This window comes from Serinus canaria, chromosome 2 (genome assembly GCF_022539315.1).
Source record: "Serinus canaria isolate serCan28SL12 chromosome 2, serCan2020, whole genome shotgun sequence".
Lineage (NCBI taxonomy): Eukaryota > Metazoa > Chordata > Aves > Passeriformes > Fringillidae > Serinus > Serinus canaria.
Window position 1 is genome coordinate 108,033,664 of NC_066315.1, and position 21,451 is coordinate 108,055,114.

A 21,451-nucleotide genomic window follows, 5' to 3' on the forward strand; every position below is an offset into this window, starting at 1 on the left:
CTAAAAAAAGCTTGATAACTGTTCTCCTTCACTGGTCTTTGAAAATAAGTGATGTGTGCTTACTTTTTTTGTAAATTAAAAGGTTCTATACACTGGCCTTAGTTCACATTTTGCTTTATTCCCTGAAGTGATGCTTTCTGTATGATAATTTTCTTTCCTGGGGAATTCATTATTTGCCCTTAGTTGCATACTTAATAAGGGACAGGCAAGAGCAAAAAAAGTACAGAAATCTTCAGGCCCTTTGAAGGATAAAAGCAGTAGTTCACCTTTTAGAAGATGCCTGCTATGCTAGTTCTTGCTTATCAGCTGCCTGTAGATGTGCTGTCTTCATCATATCTGTGCTCACATTTAATTACATATGAACAGTTCAATGTTTATTTACGAAAACTCCTAACCTCTTTTTTTTTATATCCTCTGTTTAAATTATTTCTTTTCAATTAAGCCTGAGCCAGTGAGTGTTCCAGCATGCTGGTCTTTTACTGCCTGTATGAGTGGTAATTCATGCATTAGCATTGCCAGTCACAAGAAACCACCCCTGTAGGAGCAAGAGCACCAATGTAGGAGCATCACTTTTCACCCTGAAACAAAAGAAGCAGGGAATTGTTTGTTTGGTTTTTTGTTGTTTTTTGTTTTAATCAGAATAAGAGCAGAAATTACAGATCTGTAATTATTCCCTGAGAGGTGCTAACTACTACATTTCCATGCTGTTTTCTTCATTTCCTTTGGTTAGCTGTTTACAATGAAATAGTAGTGAAAAATGGCAGCATATGGTGGTGGGCAAGGGAGAGAAAACAGAAGTGAGGGAATGTACCAAGACAAAAATAAGTAAAAGTCAAATCTGTGCTACTGGGTCATTTTCTCTCATCTCTCCTTGCGGTTAATTAACAGCAAAATATGCTTCACGCACATTAATGTGCCCACTGAGTCCCAGAGTAAGTGATTCTGTCTTCATCCATTAAATTACTGGAATAACTTGTGTTTCTTACCCTTGAATTTTAACCAGAACTTGTGAAACAGGAAAAAAGCAAACAAATGGAATTTCAAATTGAGCCTCAGAAGCTCAATTTTGGGTCTTCATGGTGTACATGTGAGTCAACAACATGATATTGGAATACACTATTTTGACTGCAGCTGGAAAAGAGATGACTTGTACCCTGTCTTTTAAATTCAGTGAAATAGAATGCCAGAATATGAGATACTTAATATTCTAAAAAGTTATTCCACTGGTCCAGCCTGAAAGGGCAATGATGTTATAATTCCCCAAATCTGCAGCTTCTGTTCGTGTCATCTGCTCCATTTTACTTACCTTGTAAATAAATTCTTGGTCTTATTTAAAAAAAAAAAAAAGAAAGAATGTGTTCTTTTCTTAATCTAATTTAAGGGAGAAAGGAGGAGAACATGGCTTTTAGTCTTAAAGAGATGTCGTTTCTGCTGTTGACACACACGTCAGAAAAAGCAACAGTTTTGTTGCTGGTACAAGAGCTGCTGTGCTTTGACTAGCAGATTACAAACAGTCTTGGCAGAGTCAGTAAACTGTGACAGCAAGAGATTATAGCTACAGTAGAGTACAGTTAGGTAGGATGTAGTGCTAAATGCCTGAGGGATGAAAGAACATTCATTGAAGCTCCCTGCAGAGATTTTGGATCTAGCACATATCCTGTAGTAGGACTAGTGCTGAAAAGGAGCAGTCTCTTCAATGCAGTGCACAGAGTCTGCTCTCTTTTCTTTCTCTCTCCCTTTCCACCAAAAGACAGATTTTGGATATTTTCTGCAAGAAGCAAATCTAATATCATTACCCTAAGTCTACACGTACTTTCTCTCTATAAAAGAGATTCTCACTTCAGGACTACTTCCTATTTGTGTTGAGTAGAATGATGGTCATATTTGTCCAGTGACTATAAATTTATGAAATGATCTGATGTGTATTTGAAACAAAAATAGTTCAAAGCAAAGTTTAGTCTATAATAACCTGTTAACCTCATTACTGTCTTACTTCTTTCTTTATTATATATACAGGCATATATGTCTGCTATTATCTGGACATTTTGTTTTCTGTACTTCTGGTTTCCTTTTGTTTTTTTTAATATTGGCTGCTCAGATAATAATAATACCTTGCTCATCAGCCAAAACTCCCATTAATTTTCTTCACATCCTTTACCTCAGCAGTAACTCTCATTTTGAGATCAAACATTAAACTGTGCAAAGCAGCATATCTTATGTTCAACCATGACTGATGACTGTAGAACTGGGCTTTTGTTTGCCAGTGTTTTGTGGCTGTGGTTTTAACTCAGGGTAACAGTTCTTACTGACCCGATATATTCAGGTGTCCAAACTTGCATTATTTCCTGAGGTATTTTGTTTCTTAACAAGAAATAGGGCTGAATTCCAGTCTCTCAAATACTGAGATTTTTTCTTCTAAAACAGTGAAGGTTTTTGTTTAACAAACGATCAAAGCGTGAAGAGGGCTTCCTACCATTCATCTAGTTCCTACATGCAGAAATGTTAAGGACTTACTCCCCAGCTAATGATGAAATAAAGCAGTCCAAAATGTTCTCAGGACTGCTTAGATATTTTCAGAAAGCAATGATTTGTCATCATTTTCTCTATGCACTTTCCACCTAAATGGATGAAAAGAGAAGAAATGGATAGAAAAAACTTGGTCTAATTTGGTGATGTGGAGCAGTGAGGAAGTCTCTGCTGTGCCACAGACTCCCTGTGTCTCAGCAGAAAGGTACAGCAGCAAAGGAATAACATACCATCTTTCAAAGAGATGAGATTGTTGTCATAAAGGAAAAGGGGGAGAAAACCAGACAGCTCTAATTCCCATTTACAGATTGTGGACTATCTTACTTAAATTTTTGGCTGTTAATAATTCTGCTAACGTATGATAGCCTTCAGCGTGGTTGCTGCTGTGCTTTTGGAGCATAACCTGTCATACACTGTACTGGGGTCCTGTGCTTTCACTTGATTTAAGCACAATGAATATCAAAGGCATATTTTGAATAGGTCTGGCTGATGTGTCTCCTAATGGTGTGCCTGGGTAAGATGGAGACTAAAGGTTTGTTTAATTCTGTGCATCTGATGATCTGATTGACATAGATTAAACACGAATTTCCATGGGCACAGCCATTGTGGCTAGGCCTATGTATAGGGGTAATACCCTCATTTCAGTCTGTAAGTCTGATCATCCAGGCTGATTATGTCATTGCACTTCTTTATTTGTGGCATCTAAGGTGTTGTCAAAGACAAACTGGTATGTAACAATATTCCTTGCTTTCCCCAGGGAGTCCCCTAATAGTCCAGAGCTCTAAAAAGCCTCCTGAATGTTGCTTCATTTTGTGTGGTTTTTTTTTCTCCTCTTTCATAACTGCTCAGTAGTTGCTTGGCATGTGGTTTTAAAATTATTCTTGTATTAATCACCTGTATAGCAAGGAATGTCTCCCTTGGGCTGCTGCATGACTCCAGGTGGTCAGTGGATAATGGGACACAAATCCTGAATTACTCCTGGACAATTCAGCTGAAGAGTACCCCATGTACTGATATAACCAATAGGTGCCAGGTGGATCTGAAGAGCTGAGGTGCAGTTGCCTTTCTCTAATGAGAAGAGATCACTAACAACATTATGTAGGTCCATAAAGCAAGAAAATGAAAACAAACACATGATGGACTTCCTACTTTATTTGCATCTACCTTCATTACTGCTGGTGAACTTGAACTGGAATAAAGCTGATTCCTCTGTTGCCTACACTTTCTTATTTGTGTGAAACATATATTTTTGCTGGCCTCAGAAAAAAAATCAAGTAAAACTCTGCTCTGTTAAACCACAACATCAGTACTGCTTTAAATAGTTCTGAACACCTCACTCACATGTGTTACTGTGCTTTTCAGCAGCAACAAAGTGAAAAACAACATACATGCATTGACCTTAGTATTGCTCTTTTGCCAATTTTTTTCTCTTTTTCCTTTGAGTTTGGGTGCTACAATTGAATAAAATAATTTAGCCCAATTGGGCAATATTTCTCTATTTTCTGTCTTGTTCAGCAGATTGAATTTGGTGACACTAATCAGTTATGCCAATTATACATGTGAGGTGTGGGGGGTTTTTTTGCTACCAAATTTGTTTAAGGAACAAAATGGCAGATTGGAAAAACAATTCCTCTTTAAAGGCATTGATGGTTTTGAGGTTTTTGGTGGTTCCTCCTTTCACCTTGCCACCCTAAAAACACCCTTTATTTTAAAGGTATGAGTAGGCATAACCAAACTTTAGAGAATTGACCTCTAAAGTAGAATAGGAAAGGCAGGAAAAGCTTCTTTTCTGTAAAAGACATCTAAGTTTTCTTTTATCTTCAAAACAGGCTATATTTATTTTGCAGTTTGGGGGAGTGTCAATAGAAATGCCTGTCTTTGCTGCAGAATTGTCTAAACTTCTGTAAATAATTTAATTGAGCTGTGAATATTCAGTGATTGAAAACTAATTACTTTGGCTTAATTTGAGTACTGCCTGACTGCTCTGGAGTTGTGGGTAATTTAGCACTGGAGATAGTGCGTGAACTTGGAATGGTAAACAGTGACTGGGACAGAGTTAAAATCAAAAAATAACTCCAAGAGTTTACAAGTAGGCCATGGGCTGGGCTGTTTGTACCATCCAAGGGCTTTTTGCAGAGAGTTTTATGCACAGTGCTTTCTGAAACATCTATTGGAATATTTTTGTACATCATTAAGTAATTGCTTTCCACTCCCCACAGAATTTTGCAATAATTTTGCTCATAAAGATTAATGATGTAGCACAATGAATCGTATTCACTCGTGAGCTTCAGCTTTCAGTTTTAATCATTGGTTAGGTATCTCGCAGATATTTTTCCTCTGAGTTTCTTTAAACATTTCCACCCAGAGTCTCATTGTTCCTGGAGGGAATGTGATGGCTGTGCTTTTCCTGAGGAGGCATTTCAGTCATGTTAAATAACACAGTATGCAGTGCTTCCTCATTTTGTGTTTTTAATATCTGTAAAATGCAGATATCATTAAATATTCTTCCTACAGAACTTTAAGCCTTGTTTTCTGGGGTCATGACAAATCAACACTATTATTTTTCTTATATACGATTGCATGCTTCTAGTTTTCAACTGACTTGTAATAGACTCCTAATACAGATGTCTACTGTTAAATTATATAGAGATTTTATATTTAGCTGCCTATAAATTAGTAAATTTCTAAAGAAAGCTGCATTTTAAACTGCATTCTTATTTTTAGATGTGATTAGACAAAGTTCAGGGAGTGTGTGGAGCAAGTTAATTTTTTTTTTTAAATGTGTACTGTGTACTTTCCAGTGGAAAGCAAGGGAAATGAGACCACAGGAAAAATGGAAAAACATGAGTAAAGATGATATACTATGCTTGTGCTGTTCATCTGTTATTCTGTGAGCCAGTCATCAATAGTGATGTAGCCAATAGTTTACTAGCATTTTACTAAAATGAATAAATAAGAGTTCCAATTCAAATATAAGTTTATTATCTAACTTTCTGTTTTATGTTCACAGATCTAATGGAAGATGTGTAAGAATTGTCAGGAGAATGGGTTTAAGAGTAATCTGCGTTTCATGACAATGAACTAAAAGAATTTCAAGCTTTTTCACTATTGAGTACAGTGATGGCAGAAATATACATTCATTTTGGTCTTCTTTTCTTAATTATTTCATAATAGTAAAATGAGAACTTTAAACAAGAAGTTTTCATCTTCAATAGATTAACTAAGGCCACAAGGGGAACCATCCTGCAGTTCAAAGGCCTTTATAGGTAACATGCATCAAGTATGTTAGATGGGTCAGTGAATAAAACTTGCAAAATAAAATCTGTGAACATAGACTGAGCAATTCCTGAAGAGACACTGACTGTGCTCTCTTAAGAGGAGGATTCTCTTAATTGGCTATCAAAAAACCTCAGAGATGGGTTTCCTGCAAAGCTGAACAGAATTTAGGGATGCTCTTGAACTCCCTGTGACACCACATGGTCAGTTCTTGGGAATGACTATGACAATCCTTAAAAGCTGATGGAAAATAGTCAGCTAAGCTTCAGGTGTAGCAGGAGAAGTTTCACCTCTTAAAAAATGAAAATCTACAATCCAAACCAAACCCAAAGCAATTCCACACAAGATCATGATTGGCTGAGGTGTTATGGTATTTTTTCTTAAGAATCTAACCTGTGTGTATGGAGAGCTTGAAACCTGTCATACTGTTAGACAACAGTATCCACAAAGGACACTAGAAAATATAATAGGTACAATAGAACAAGAAAAGTGGCAGGTATTCAAAAATTGTCCTTTATGGAGTGTCTGTAGCCTATGACTTCCAACCAAGCTTTTTAGCCTAGGGCTAGTTTGTGTGTAGTAAAATAAGGACAGAGCATTCAACTCACCCAAAGGGCAGAGGAGAGAATAATTAATTCCCTGAACAGTACCCTGAGGACTAGTGTGTGCCTCCCAAGGAATGGTGATACTTCACTAAGTTATCCAAAGAACAGTATACTAGCTGGATCTGGATCAAGAATCTAATAACTAATTTTGTGGTATTTTTTTACTGCTCTTACTGTCCTTGTTTTGGCCAAGGAAAGGGTTACATATTTGAAGTAGCCATGTGGGAGTGACCAAGACCCTGGTATTATTCAACAACATCTTACATCATTGTTGAGGATGGGAGGGGGAGTATCTCTCTTTTCTGGGAAGAAGGATGTTTCTTTCTGGAACTTGGAAAAGTGTGGTGGCTGGAGGTTCTGTCTGCCATTGTTTTCCATGGTCCCAGTCTTGGTGAGCACTTGCAAAGTAAAATGCACACTTTCTTTGTACACCAGAAGTTATTACTCTTTTCTCATTTCATAGCTGTTTTCAGTAAATTGCTCTTATCTCAGGCTGTGATCTTTGCCTTTTATGCTTACAGCTGGAGGGAGAAGGGAAGGTAGTGCTGGCACAATTTCTGTGGGAGCAATAAATTGGGGAATGCCATTCCTAAACCACGTCATTTATCTGCCTTTCCAGTATGTCACAATACATATAAAACCAGACACAGATAAAATCAGGTACAAATAAAATCAGACCCCTCAAATTTTAAACATATTTACTGAAAAATTCTCTGCACTCCAGAGGATGTGAGTAGCATCTTTTTTTGATTCTTCCCTTTTTCCTTCACCCATGAAATTCTCTATGATAAGAAAAATCTCTGGCACAAGGGGAGCTGAATATTTTTAGAGTATGCTTGCCAAATTTTTAATCACATATAGTTTTCAACTTTGAAGTGAACTTGAGGAGTGCCTTTAAAACAATTTATACATCCAGTTTTCTCTCCTGGGATTTACTTCAACCCTGAGAAGATTTTTCAGAAGTTACATATATCCAGAGGGTGGGCCCTCCAAACTCTCTAAATGCCACAAAATGCAACTCCTTGATTCATGAGTATAGAACAATCTAATAGTCCAGATGTTTTTTTCCTAAAAGCATTTGGCAACCCTTGAGGTACAGAGCCAAGATTAAATACTTTTTTGTACTGTAAGACTACATAGGAACACAATTACTTTCCTTAGTCTGTCAATATAATGAATATTTTCTGGGTTTGCTTTTTAAAATCTATAAATGCTCTTACAATGAAAGCCATTAAAGAAGTACTCCAGAAATTCTGCTTTTCTGGGAAGTTTTTCTTAAAGTAACCCACAAATTCAATCCAGATGGGAAGCTGTCAGACAGCTTTAAAATTGAAAAGTAGGACATGGACAAAGGTTTTGTTCTCCTGTGTCTGAGAAGGTGGAAGGAAGAGGCAAGCCATTAAAAAAAAAATCATATACTTTAAATTCTTTTTAAGGCAAGGCATTATTATTTTCTAGGGCTGTTATTGCTGTTGTTTTACTTCACCAGCAGCAGTGGGAGAGGAGCTACAAAGCAGAGTAAAGAGAATTCTATGCATTCTGTATCAGATGTATAACTGATGGATGAATGTGTGATATATCTCTTCAGTTATACAGCAGAACTCAGAAGTTTTGAGTGACTGAACAGCTTTTTATATTCCCAGTGAGCTAAAAACCGAAAAATAGGATTATCCTTCACTGTGATTTATTTTGCTATATGAAGAGCAACGATATCAAATAAGGTCCTAGTAGTAAATGGGAGCACCACAGTGGGTTTGCTGCAGTTGAAACACTTGTCACCATCAGAACAGGTTCAATGATTCACCACAGCTTGAGTCCATATGCTCACTCTAGTCAGTAAAAGAAGTGCAGGAGACTTCAGCCTTCCTGAAGATTAAAGCTTGTTTCTACCCAGCACCTTGTTCTTTAATTAAGCCAATCTTCTTAAATGTAATGTTAGTAATGGTTTATTTTCAAGTGGAACAGATGGAGAGAAGTCTGGGCACCCATTTGTTTAATAGGAGTGGAAACTGTGAAGGTGAGTGTACCAAAAGATTCAGCATTAATAGCATGTGATAAAAAGGAAGAAGTATCCTGAATTGTGAAACTGACACTTTTATTGAAATCACAGAAAAATTAGGTTGGAAGGGACCTTCAGTCAAACCAAGGGCAGCTTTTAACTTACATCAGGCTACTCATTCCAAGGATAATTCAAAGTAAGTCTTGTCAAGATAGTAAAGAGTCATATATGGAATTTTTGTTTGTTTGTTTGTTTTGGGTTTTTTGGGGTTTTTTTTTTTGTTTCTCCCTTAGTCCTGAGGAATCAATACGTTTTATTCCCAAGCTTCTTGAGGGTTTTGATCAACTGCAACTTTAAAAAACAGGAGTAAAAAGCAGGACATGGCCTCAAACTCGCATGCTGTGTTTCTGCTCTCAATCTTCCCTGGGTCTTCTTTCCTTGATGTGCTTCTGCATAGCACGGGGTAGGTCACAAGAAAAACTACCAGTACTGACAAGGGAAATTACAGGTATCTGAAGCTGACCCAAGCTCTTCTGTCCTCTGTGAAGAGAGAGGCTTTTGCAAAGCACCAGATGTAAAATCCCACTCTGAGTTGTCCTCTGGAACTCTCTGTCTCTACTGAGTAGAAGACTAATTTCCAAATCTAGGCCACTTTCAAAAGTGTGAATGCCTCCCAGGGCACAAGCTGGTGTCAAATCAGAATCCCAAAGGCCCGAGTGACCTTACCATCCAGGTCATATATTCATAGCCAACTTTTTGCATGTTGTCAGTGTCTGCTTGCCTGAGTCTCATCTGGATAGTGCAGAGATTAATCAGGTATTTATAAGCAATCTGACCTAGTATCATAAAGACTCTACAGTGAATAGTTAATTTGAATCCAGTGAAAGGAGTTATTTTTCTCCTGCAAAATCATCCTTTCTTCATTGGGTTTTGTTGGGTTTTGGGGTTTTTTTTGGTTTTTTTTATGTTTCTAATTGTTAAAATTATTTCCTCATCTATTAACTTTTCCCTGATCTATTCTCTATTCACTTACTCAGATTCACTCATCTAAATAAGTGGTAAGTGGAAATATTCAATCAACAAATCATTTATATTTGTATTTTTCTTGCTTAAGGAAGACATTCTCCTAGTCAATTTTGAAAAATGTACTGCAGTTAGTTCTTGGTTCTTGTACGAATTTCTCCCTCGTGTAAGAAGTGACGTCCAAATTGGCTGCATAGTGAGAGCTTCACATCTATGGGAAACAGCAAATATTGCTTTGGAAAGACTGAGAAATCATGTGACTTTCTCTGTGCTTTTGCAGCCCCTCTGAAAGGAGGTTCCCAAAGTAATTGGTGTTTGATGGAATGATACAAGGAAACTTTGTTTACTTATATTCCCTCAACCCTTCCTATACTTCATTTGCCTTGGATGGTCTCCCCCACATAATGAAAAAACAGTGGACTTTTTTTGACTTCAAGTTATATTTTCCTCATAACTCTTAGACATTTCCATGATGAGTCATCTCTTCCTGGGGCCTATAGCAGCTCATTGAGATTCACATGAACTCTTTCCTACTCACTTTGCTTTGTGGACTGCTGGTTTGGGAAGCATGTAAGAGGCCTGGTTTTATTAGCTCTCTGCCTTGACAGGCATACAAATAGTCTTGTTTGCCACAATCATATTTTCAATGCAAATCTGTATATAAGTTTAAATTCCTTTTTATTTCCCTGCAATGTTACCTTCAAACAGAGGGAGACTTTCGAGCTATCAGTAAATCTGTAAAGAATTTTGAATGAAGTTCTTCTTTCAATTTGAATAGCAAAATGATAACTTGTCAGAATTGATGATCATTTTCTTCAAGTAGAGACAGGCAATGGATAAAACTGGGAAATATGCTCACTTTCTTACCCATTTTATCTACTCTCACACCCTTGCAGCAACCGTAGAGTAGCACTTGAGTAACTATGTGGCTTCTTTCCAGTGCCCTAATGAGGGTTCCATTCACAGTTTCAAACACAACACCTTTGCTTTCCACAGAACTGATTGCTATTCATCTAAGATCAGAGAGTTGCAGTCATGAAATGTCAAAAGGAAAAGGTGCTTAAATATGGCATCTTTTGACTCGTATCTAATGGACTTGGGTGAGAGAAATGTCCCCAAAAGGTACTTGAGACAGGCAAAAAAGAAAAGAAAATATACTCAGCTTGCTCTAGAGCTTGCTGACAGTGGGGAAAGTGTAGACTTTGAAGGGTACTCTCCCTACAGGTTCAGTAATGGGGTTCCTGCTGACAGAGGAAGAGAATTCAAACCACTTCATATCTCTGGGGGATACTTTCCCCCTTAATGGCAAGAAACTATTCCTATTGATGAAAACTACACTCAAGTGTTATATCCAAGCACATGGGACTGAGTTGGGGCAGAAATTTTCTTCTTAGAACATCAATTAATTTTGCATATGGTGAGTATATTGTACTTTATAATCTCCGTGCACTGTATTTCATCCAAGGCAACCCAAAGCTTTTGTTAATGCTGGAACAGATTTCAGCAGGAAGAATGGAGGTTTTTGTCTCCATTCCTTGATTGACTGACAGGTTTGCCAGACCCTGGTCAGTCTAGTGCAAGTCCACTTATGCTGATGGAACTTGGTTGTTCAGATTCTATCCCAAACAATAATTCAAGTTTCAGATTATAGCACTGATTCAGTTTGCTATGATCACTGCCTAATATTCATCCACAAACATATGCCAAGGAATAATTTATTAGAAAACCTCATTTTCCTTATCATTGCTTTAGGATTAAAACTAATTTCAAAGTCTGTCATATAACTATTGGCAATAGATATTACAGACATATATCTGACATTTCTAGTCACAATTATGCAACAATAAATGCAATAATACTGCTTGATTAGTCCAAAGTACATGAAGTAAGGGAAAAAAGCTTTTTAACACACAACGTGGTTTAAGGTAAAATCACCCAAGGGATTTGAGAGTATAAACCTTTTTTCTTATATTAAGTCTTTTAATAGCATACAATGCTAAAAACCTTGTTTCTGAACATAAAGCAAATTCAGGAAAAAAGGATGTTATTTATAGTGTTCTTCAGTGCAACTATTTCTGCTCTCAGTTATTTTTTTCTTTTCTCATTTGCCAGTCTGCCATTAATCTGTAAAGCTCTGCTCTATATAATTGTTTTCTCCCTTTCAAGATAGATACAATCAATTGTTTAGGATCTTCTTACAACTCCAGGGGAAAGAAATGTGATACTTTATCCTTCTGAGTGCTATAAATAAATAGCATCAGATTGTGGAAAAGACAACACCAATACTTTCCGGCATAGGAAAAAAAAAAAAGCGCTTTCATTTTTACTGCATTCCCTAGTCTTCCCTTTTAACCTGATTATGCCTGGAATTGTTATGGAAAGCTAAACTGACTATGTTTGGTTCTCTTCATATGTCTCTCTAAAAGCCTGCAAACACTAACAGTGCTCTGGAGCATTGCAGCAATTCTGAAGCAGGGTTTTTTTTTCTATCTTCATACATATACCAAAGGATTGTGCAAGGTCTCTTCACAAGCTGTTTTAGGAGATGCCTGCAAACACCTTTGCCTTGGCTTTCCATAGCTGTCCAGCACAGCCAGTGAAGGAATGCTGTACACCATTAACAGTATAACCTTTTACATTCACAGAGTATATTACAACACTGGAGATTAACATTTTTGGGGTGCTTTTTGAGTTTTAATATAATATTTGAGGTTTAATATAATATTTCTTACCAAACAGTGTGGGAATAACTCAAAAGCAGTTTTATGGAGATAAGATCTCATTTGAAATTCAAAAGTACACAGGCTAGTTTCAGATAAATTATTTATCAAATGTGTTTGGGTGGTTTTATATGTTTTGTAAGTAAAAATACTTAAAGAATCACAGAATCATTAAGGCTGGAAAAGACCTTCAAAATCATCAAGTCCAACCTTTCAATACCACTTTGTCAAGTAGATCATGGCACTAAGTGCCACATCCAGTCATTTCCTGAGCGCCTTCAGAGAGGGTGATTCCATTACCTCCCTGGACAATCTGCTCAAACGCCTGACCACCCCTTCTATAAAGAAATCCTTCCTGATGTCCAGCCTGAAGTTCCTCTGGCAGACCCTGGGGCTATGTCTTCTTGTCCTGCACTTACAGTACAGTGTACCCTTTAACGAGGTCTATTGGAAATCTTTTTACAGAACCAGTATGACTGTGACAAGCTTATTCAAATAATGTTTGATAGCAATGTAAGTTTCCTTTACATTTCGGAGGTATAACTGAAGACCTCAGAGAGACTCCTATTGTGAAGCCTGGTCACAGGAAAATGTAGAGAAAGATGGAGACACTTTTTTTCCCTACAGTGGTAATTATAAGGATGTCCATAAGTCAAAAATATAGTATTACAGCTTTTGAGAAGATTTTTCACCTTTTATTCAGAGATGTCTAACAAATGTCATATTTTTGCTGTATCTATAGGTGTTCCTTTAGTAAAAAAAAGGTATCTCAGGAGAGGTTATAAAGTTAAGGTATTTCTATAGTTTTGAAACTTCTAGTCTACAGGGTTGTCAAATTAGCTTATTATTAACAAAGAGGAATCCGTGGTATCAACATTATCAGTTCTGCCTTGTTTGCATGAGATTGCTGGTGAATACATGTTTGTTTAAACAAATTTCATAATCACTGAATAATTAAGTAGGATAGGATCTCTGAAAGCCATCTGTTCCAAACCATGTTCAAAGCTGGTCAAATCAGGATAGTTTGTGTAGAAGTGATGTCCAGTTGCATCTTAGGCACCACTAAGATTCCCAGCCTCTCTGGGCACCCTCATGTTCAACCACATTCAAGAGCTGTTTTGTTGGTTGAGGGGTTTTTTGGTAAGTTTTTTGGGGTTTTGTTTGTTTGTTTGTTTGTTTGTTTGTTTGTTTAAAAGAGCAATAATAATTAAAAAATAATCAATATTTCCTATTTTCTAGTTTGTTCCCATATCATCATGTTTTATTGCTGTGCACCTCCAACAAAAGTCTGGAAACCTCCTCTGTATGCTCCTACTATGTAATTGTAATATCTTTCTTTAGTGCTGCATGAAGAAAGGCTTTCATTAAAATTGTCGGTAACAATTATATGCACTGTTCATTGTTCATCAATTTTATTAATTGACTATCCCAAAAAACAATTATGTGTCGGCAAAAATAAAGTCTGCATAAGTTCCAATTATTTCATTAGCTTATTTATTCACTGTGTTTTGTGAAAAATGAATTTTAAAAGAGTAAGAAATCAGCTAGAATTCATAAAGCTTTCAAAGCTTTATGAAATCTAAATTCATTAGATAATTTATTCCTAGGAAATAATTTAGCCACTTTGATTTATAATGGAGCTTGGAGCAGGGAAAACAGTACCCTCCTAACAAAACTCAGACAGATTGGTTCCTAATTACAATGTTATATGTTCCAGAGTCATGTAGTCTTTTGGGTTTTGTCTGTATTCTTCTCTGAGAAGAGACATCCATATAAAACAGCTGCAGCTCCAAAAGGACTTTAAGTGGTAAATTGATTTGATTGATTCAAATTTGATTACATACTGGAAACACATTTAGTTCAAGTTAAGCACATTAGCACACATCAGCTAGAATAAAATTCCAATTGCTTCTTTGTTATTCATTAATGGAACTTAATGACTCCAACAAAACATTAATGAAGAAAAAATATTGGCTTGCATAATTCATTTGGAAAAATTAATTAATTGTTGTATTAAGGGCAGTCTATTCCATGGAGTAATTACTGAAGCTTTGGTGGGGAATACTTCATGATATTTATTTTGCAAGCTGTTGTTTACTCCTTTCATTTCACATTGATTTCGTTATGCAGATAGTATAGTTTTCCTGCAGAAGGAAATGAAACACACGTTATAATGATGCTCCTAACTAAATATTTGTAATTGATAGGGTCACCACAGTTTAACACTCAAGCTGTTGACATGATGTTGACTACTTCCAGCACATACCGGAAAGATGAGAAAATTTGTCAAGAGATGATATGCAAAGTCAAGAAAGACCTTTGATAGAGCCAATTCACCTCTTCCAGTGTACAACATAGACACTCAATTTTGCTCAGCTGAAACTTTCTAACAAGTAGCAAATAACTTCTGGGACCATGTTTTCTCCTTGCTGACGTCCATTAAGATATCTGAGAACATCCATGAGAACTTCCCACAATTCCTTGATAAAGACAATGAAGGTATTATGTAGAAACTTCTTTTTATTTTTCTTTTTTTTGTTTTCTTTTGGCCAATTAGTTATTCTGTAAATAAGGCAGATAGAAGTTCTCTGTAATTTCTGCTTTCAAAGGGGTCTTAGTTCTTTACTGAAGCTAATTGTCAGTTGATAAAATTAATTTTCATTAAAACATGACACAAAAGTGGTTTTAGGTGAAGTAGAAAGTAGGCTTGCTGACAGCAAAAACAAAGTTTACCTGGAGAGATATAGTTCACTGGAGCCAAGTGTCACTTCCCCAATAATGGATATCTGAGAAGAAAAAAAAAATTAAATACCAACAGCTCTTTTAAATGATTCCCCAAGGACAGTAGAATTTTTAGATTGCTTGTTTTGTTTTTTTTCCTTCTGTGGAAAAGGCATTTTCTTTTATCTATGTTAGGGGAAAGGGAAATATGTGAGTGAAAATATTGCATATTTCTAGCCAGAATGCCAGAAGAACCAGCTCACTGAGCACTTGGAAGGCTCTGCAGGGTCTCGATGTAAAGTGGAACCGTATGTCATCATATTTATTAAACTGTACAAAATAAAGCAGGGTTTTGTTCTGTAGCTGGGTTCTTGTTGCTACTTAGAAATTTGGTGGGTTTAATGAACAGTGTTTGGTTGTTTAATATTGTCTGCTTAACCATTGCTTCAGCAGAAAGGCAAAAACTCTTTGTTCATATGACTTCTGGCATTTTGATCACAGACTATGCTCCATGTATGATCAGGGTTTTCTCTTCTTCCTCTTTAGGTACTAATTTTTGCAACTTCTGCTGTCTAACCAGCAGAGAAACTGCCTGACCACCAGAGATATGATCCAAAGCTTACTGTAATTTATGTGTTCTTCTCCCTGCATTTAGTAGGATTTACATTAAATTTTGCACTTAGCAATATGCATGGAACATGGTAGGATGCAAACAGATGGTGCAGATGTGTTAGTTTAGGTGGTCAGAGACAGAATTAATTACTAAAATCCTCTAGAAATTTCTTTTTAGTTGGCAATTTTTGACAAATATTAAGTCCTTTCAATAGTACTACTGAAAATACTGCAAGCAATCCTGCTGGGTTTGGGGTGGGAAGAGATGGTCAAGAGGAAACCTTTCTCCAGTTACTTTTATGATAACAGAGAAAAGGACACACTATTTATGTAAATTGAGGTAGAAAAATGAAACTCATTAACAAATAAAGACATAATTTTCCTTCATCATGGGTAAAAAAAAATAACTTAAAAATTAAAAAATAAAAAAATAAAAAAGAAGGTTTAGTAGAAGTCTTAAACCTTCTGCTCACCATCTTCTGACTGCTACTAGGTAGGGCTTTCCAGTGAAGCTGAAAATGACCCACAGTATCAAAGGCTCAGCAGCTTCCATGCCTTTTACTGTTTGGCAAGACTTAACTGTCACGACAGGCTGGATTCTCTGCTGGTTTTGAGAACAAAGGACAAAACCAGGAAAGACTCAGAAGAAGAAAATTCTCGAGTGCTATTGGGGATTCAAGTCCTCCCTCTCTCTCTTGACAGTCAGCGCCAGGCCAGCAGCAAATGAAAGAGAGAAACAATGGAAAACATGCCTTTGTTTTTTCTGTTAATTTTCAATGCATGGGCACGGAACATGCCACAGGATGGCAGCACAGGCTGCAAAACGCAGAGGAGTTGCTCTACACAAAAAGGGGACAAACAGAGCCGATTTAACTTTGAAGCTCCTGTCTTGCAAATGCTTCTGAGGGGTAGGGTACCACTGAACATTACTGTCTGCAAAGTGAGGTTTTCCTGTACACAAGTCTGTAGAGATCACTTTTCCAGAAAAGACTGTCTTTTTGAGATGGAATAAGTATTTCTTCTCAGAATTATAAGGATTTTATTGTCTCTAGTAACGTTTTACTTTCCCACTGCCCCAAATTTTCTGTGCTTTCTTTACACAGAAGTAACGCCTTCATCTCAGGATGCAGCATTGCACTCTGTGACCTGCTCCACCTGCACAAGGTGAAGGTTACAGTTTAGCAGGACAGGGCATACTTGAAGGTGGAGAGTGGTTCTAGCAGAAATCTTTGCTTTCCTCATACTGCTGTCTCTGGCACCATTTCAAAGATTTCATGTTTTAAAAGGAAAGGCAAAACGAACCTCAGGAAGGAAAATACGCTGTAATTTTGAAAACTGATTGAAGGCAGGCTTGGGAGCTGTGATGAAAAAGGGCTGGGTTTGAAAGCTGAACAAGGTGCCCTTCTCTGCTGCCTTTTTAACTTCCCCTTTGGGTTTTTTTACTTCCTTTCTGTCCCAGAAATCCTGGACATCTGGCTTTGTGCCCCTTTTTCATCTGTTGGTGACTAGGTGGTATCTAGCAGACAAACACACACCAAATGAAAATACAAAAATCATAACACTTACAAAAAAGAAATTGACGTCTAGAAACAAAACTGGATACATCACCTTGTCTGGATGTGGGATTATGATACCTTTTAATTCTATTTCACCCTAGCATGATTTAGTAGTCTGTTACTGCAGCCTTTAGTCTGCATTTCACTTGTTTGCAGCAGCCCAGGATGCAGTTTGGGTTGGAACCGATTATTAGAAGCTCTCGCTTTTCTGCCGTCGCATGCTGCCATCCTGAGGCCAGTTCCTGCAGTGCCCGGAGCCGTGCGTGCTGCGGGCTGGCTGTGTCGGGATACACAAGCACCGAGCATCCCTGCCTGCTGAGAGACCACCCCAGAGCAAAGTGTGAGTCTACTGAGAATCATCGCAGCCTCAGAGGTAGCTCAAGATAATTTTCTATTTTCATTCCAAGGAGTTAAATTAAATTTCACTTTTAGTAAGCGCTCAAGTTTATCTTGTACTCTTAGTTCATATTTTTCAGTCTGAAGCCATGCAATTACTATTTTTACAGCTGAAAGTTAAATTGGTGAAGTTCTTCACTTGATTAATATAATTTTACCAGGCACAATCATTCTTTTCCTTTTTCTGGATCATAGATTATCTGTATTGTCTTGGCCACAATAACTCCCTGCAGCACTATAGGCTGTGGATGGTGTGACTGGACAGTGCCCAGGCAGAAAGGAACCTGGAGGTGCTGGTCCACAGCCGACTGAACATGAGCCAGCAGTGTGCCCTGGTGGCCAAGAAGGTCAATGGAATCCTGGCCTGTGTCAGGAACAGTGTGGGAGCAGGAGCAGGGAGATCATTCCTCCCCTGTACTCGGCACAGGTGAGGTCACACCTTGAGTGCTGTGTCCAGTTCTGCCCCCTCACTTTGGGAAGGATGTTGAGAGGCTTGAGCATGTCCAGAGAAGAGCGACAAGGCTGGTGAGGGGCTTGGAATACAAGCCCTGTGAGGAACGACTGAGGGAGCTGAGGGTGATTAGCCTGGAGAAAAAGAGACTCAGAGGTAACCTTAGCTTCTCTACAACTTCATGAAGGGTGGTTGTAGTCAGGTGGGGGTCGGTCTCTTTCTCCAAGCAGCAAATGTCCGAATGAGAGGACACAGTCTCAAGCTGTGTCAGGGGAAATATAGGTTGGATATTAGGAAGAAGTTTTTCACAGAGAGAGTGACAAAATCTTAGAATGGCCTGTCTGGGGATGTGGTGGATTCACCATCCCTGGATGTGTTCAAAAAAAGGCTGGATATGGCACTTGGTGCCATGATTTAGTTAAGGTGTTTAGAGCATGGGTTGGATGATCTTGAAGGTTTCTCCCAACCTAGTCATTCTGTGATTCTGTCTGCAACTGGTGTATAACTCAGGACTGGTTACCCTTGGGTCCTAAATGCTGTCCTAGAATTTGGGAGGATGAGTATGTGACCTTCATAGCTGCACACTGTTTCTAGTATATGTTTTGATCATAGGAAAAAGCCCTGAAATGAAACTGGATGTTGCCAAACTTTGAGATAACACACATGAAGATGAATGAGGCTGTGGGAACTCAGCACATCACTCCTGATGTCCAGAGCTACCGTGAGAACCCTTGGGGGACTCGGGAGTCTTGGAATGTTCCCAGAAGCACTTGGTGGCTTGATTTTGATCCATCTAGGGATGTGCCACCGATGTATGAGGAGATGAAACCTGTGAGAATCACTTGGGTGTGAATGGTGAAGGGAAGACATAATTGTAGAGCAGTTCAGAGATTTTGGGGTTTTGGTACAGGGGGGTATGGAGACAAGATGGAGGAATCAGGGCGTGTCACAAGGCTCTTCTTTCTTCTTGTCATCCATTTTCTGTGTTGATGTTGGCACTTGTGGATTGGTCTGTGGTGAAGGTGCACATGGTGACGAGGGTGATAGGTATTGGGGATAAAAAGTAAATATGATATACGTAGTTTTTTGCTATAAAAGACGCGACCGCCCCATGGGTGGTCAGAGTGCCTTTGGCTGCCGTGCTGGTCGGATCCAAGTTGGGCGGAGAAGGAACTTTGTAGATAAGAAATAATAAACAATTCTGAAGAATGAAAAAGCTAGAGTCCAGACTCGTCCTTTGAGGCCCAGCATGCAAAGAACCATCCTACATGTGTGTGGGAGCAGAGACGGACAGCCGAACCCCATATGGGGCCAGCCAGGTAAATGGAAGTGAGAGATGCAGCAGGAACTGGGAATTGTGACCATTAGGATAACAAAGGTCACGATGCCAGCCATGTGGGTGGGCATGGAGAAGGAGTCAGGAAACAAAGACTCAGGAGCAAGAGTGAGACTGTTGCAAGACTGGGGAGACTGTGAGGGTATAAATGCCCAGGCATTCCTTTGCTGGGGATCCGCCTTGGAGGCACCAGCTCTGGCTGTTCCTGTGTTACTGCACTGTGAATAAATGGCTTCATGGAACGAGACATCTGAGATTTTACCGTGGGAAACCTGGGGTAAAATTGGTGAGGAAACCTGGTCTGACTGTGTGAGTGGGATGTGTGATGAATCTGGTGGGGACCTATTGTGTCACTGGAGCCTCCTGCTGTGGAGGGGCTTCAGTCCCAGCAGTGAAAATCTCTGTCATCGGGAGTGCAAATGCCTGAGAGGCTTGTGAATAGTTGGACTGGGAAATTTCCTTAACAAATGAGCCCCACAAGTTTCTATTACAGCTTACAATGACAGAATGGGTAAAAAGATTGGGTTCAAAGTGGCATTTACTCCTCTGTTCTACTGTGGATTCCTCTGTGTCAGGGAAATCATCTGCTTTGGCCTCAGAAGGAAGAATGAGTGTCAAAATGTAAACTGTTATAGACTGGACTAGTAGTTAATGCAGTCCTGTATTGTGTTTCTAAAATCAATTGCAGACATTTTAAATTATGAACCATAAAACTAGTTAGCTATTAGTAATAAAATTGTTTGTTTTCAACTAGTGTTGGTCTTCTAAAATGAAACTCAGTTCCTTTAACTGTTGTCTCTGACATCCTCCCCAATGCAGCTGCAGTGTTTCCTTCTTTGTGTAAAACATTAATTCTTTAGAACTAATTGCATAAAAGATAGCCTGTCTCCATGTAGCTCACTGCAATATTTAATTTTAAATATTTTCCTATTTCAGATCAATGTATTTGTTCAGGATGGAGCTTTACTGACAATAAGCACAGGATGGAGCTTTCTATAGGAGAATCCAAGTTTCCCAGATTCTCTTTCAATCAATAACTGCCATCAGGATCCTCAAAAAACACTGGAAAAAACTCAGATAAACTTCTTTCCTGACAACTGACAGCAGAAGAAATGGAAATGCAGCAGTAGAAAGTTGTAGGACAGGAGAAAGAGAACTTTCAAGCTCTCTGTTTCTCAATTTACTGCTGTGGAGTACATTAAGCTGTAAAACTGATTCAGGATCTTTATCCTGTGATCCTAAGTTAAACCAAGAATGCATACAGCCTGTAGCTAAATGTCCTTTCTAAAACTTCTACATACAAAAATACATTAAATATGGAATTAAAATATTCTTTTCTGCAGGTGTTTCTTTGGAAAACTTGAAGTGCTAGATCTAGTGCTAGTGGAAGTCAGTTCTGGAGCTATTACATCCCCTTTAAGCATGAATTGGTACATGTATTTTTTATCTCTGTAATTACATGTGGCTAGATTTGCATTAATTTTTATTGTTTGTTTGTTTCTTTTCTTTAAAGCAAATTTGTGATATGATTTAATTCTAGAAGTTTTCTTAGGTAATAATAAATTGAGAAGTGAGCTTGAAGAAAATCAGCTCATAACATATTAGTGAGAATATTATAATTATAATGTTCATGGCTTGTTGAAACTTGGATAATTATGAAAATCTATGCATTATGGACACTCAGTTTTCATATATGAATATTAGGATAAGAGGAGAAACCCATATTACCTCAACTGAAATAGAGAGCAAATATTTTCCTTTGTAGTAACATGAGATAGAGAAACATGAAGTGTGAGAATAAGTGTTTTACATAAAATATAATTATCATTCTGAGGAAAAAAAGGTTATGTTTCCCATTGTAAGATGAATGAAAATATTTATAGCCTTATGAGTACATGAGAGGAACAGTGTAAAAAGCAGCAACATGTGCTAAAATCCAGGAGGAATGCTGAGGTGCAGCTACATCTGTTGACTGGAGAAGCACCCAATTGTGTTAGGCAGTGCTGTACATCTGATAATGCTGTCCTTCACCTTTCAATCAAAATTCTTTAATTCATTTCTGTCATGGTTTAACCTCGACAGGCAGCTAACACAGCTGCTTGCTCACTCCCCTGCAGAGGGGTAGGGGAGAAAATAAGAAGAGCAAAAGTGTGAAAACCCATGGACTGAGATAAGGGCAGTTTAAGAGCGAAAGCAAAGGCTGTGCACACAGCAGTGCAAAGCAAAATAA